The sequence below is a fragment of the Arachis stenosperma genome, chromosome 7 (assembly GCF_014773155.1).
Source record: "Arachis stenosperma cultivar V10309 chromosome 7, arast.V10309.gnm1.PFL2, whole genome shotgun sequence".
NCBI classification, from domain to species: Eukaryota; Viridiplantae; Streptophyta; class Magnoliopsida; order Fabales; family Fabaceae; genus Arachis; species Arachis stenosperma.
The window spans coordinates 82996108-82997567 of record NC_080383.1 but is presented as its reverse complement, the minus strand read 5'-3'; the positions used below and the strand labels follow the sequence as shown (position 1 = coordinate 82997567).

Genomic DNA, 1460 nt, shown 5'->3' with positions numbered 1-1460 from the left:
GAAACCTTGTTGAGGTCTCTCTTGATTCTTCCATGAGAGATTTGGGTGATTTCTCCATGAAGAATTATAGGTGTTACCATAGGGTTCTCCCAGGTAATTTACCTCTTCCATTGAAGGGTTCTCAGGATCATAAGCTTCTTCCTCAGATGAAGCATCCTTAGTACTGTTTGGTGCATTTTGCATTCCAGACAGACTTTGAGAAATCAGATTGACTTGTTGAGTCAATATTTTATTCTGAGCCAAAATGGCATTCAGAGTGTCAATTTCAAGAACTCCTTTCTTCTGACTAGTCCCATTGTTCACAGGATTCCTTTCAGAAGTGTACATGAATTGGTTATTTGCAACCATTTCAATCAGTTCTTGAGCTTCAGTAGGCGTCTTCTTCAGATGAAGAGATCCTCCAGCAGAGCTATCCAAAGACATCTTGGATAGTTCAGAGAGACCATCATAGAAAATACCTATGATGCTCCATTCAGAAAGCATGTCAGAAGGACATTTTCTGATTAATTGTTTGTATCTTTCCCAAGCTTCATAGAGGGATTCTCCATCCTTCTGTCTGAAGGTTTGGACTTCCACTCTAAGCTTACTCCATCTTTGTGGTGGAAAGAACTTTGCCAAGAAGGCATTGACTAGCTTTTCCCAAGAGTCCAGGCTTTCTTTAGGTTGAGAATCCAACCATATTCTAGCTCTGTCTCTTACAGCAAAAGGGAATAGCATCAGTCTATAGACCTCAGGGTTAACCCCATTAGTCTTGACTGTGTCACAGATTTGCAAGAACTCAGCTAAAAACTGATGAGGATCTTCCATTGGAAGTCCATGAAACTTGCAATTCTGTTGCATTAGAGAAACTAATTGAGGCTTAAGCTCAAAGTTGTTTGCTCCAATGGCAGGGATAGAGATGCTTCTCCCATAGAAATCAGGAGTAGGTGCAGTAAAGTCACCAAGCACCTTCCTTGCATTGTTGGCATTGTTGTTGTTTTCGGCTGCCATTTGTTCTTCTTCCTTGAAGAATTCGGTCAGGTGCTCTAAAGAGAGTTGTGTTTTGGCTTCTCTTAGCTTTCTCTTCAAGGTCCTTTCAGGTTCAGGATCAGCCTCAACAAGAATGCCTTTGTCTCTGCTCCTGCTCATATGAAAGAGAAGAGAACAAGAAAGTGTGGAATCCTCTATATCACAGTATAGAGATTCCTTTAGGTGTCAGAGGAAAAGAAAAATAGAAGAAAGAAGAAGGAGAATTCGAACTTGATCAGATATAGTTCGAATTGTGCATTAAGAAGGAGTGATACTCCATAAATAGAAGGATGTGAAGAAGAAAAGGGGGGGTAATTTTCGAAAATTAATTATAAAATTTTGAAAACATTTTTGAAGAACACTAATTGATTTTCGAAAACAAAAGTGGGAAAGAAATCAAGTGATTTTCGAAAAAAAAAGATTTTGAAATTAGACATCAAAAAAAAGATTTG

The 1460-nt window shown here is 38.8% G+C and overlaps 1 non-coding gene across 1 annotated transcript; it reads left to right on the top strand.

Annotated features, from left to right (window-relative positions):
• Nucleotides 1-477: 477 nt before the first annotated feature.
• On the top strand, nucleotides 478-585 carry LOC130942848 (small nucleolar RNA R71). Its single transcript, XR_009071396.1, has one exon. It is a non-coding gene; the product is annotated as a small nucleolar RNA R71 (small nucleolar RNA).
• Nucleotides 586-1460: the final 875 nt, after the last annotated feature.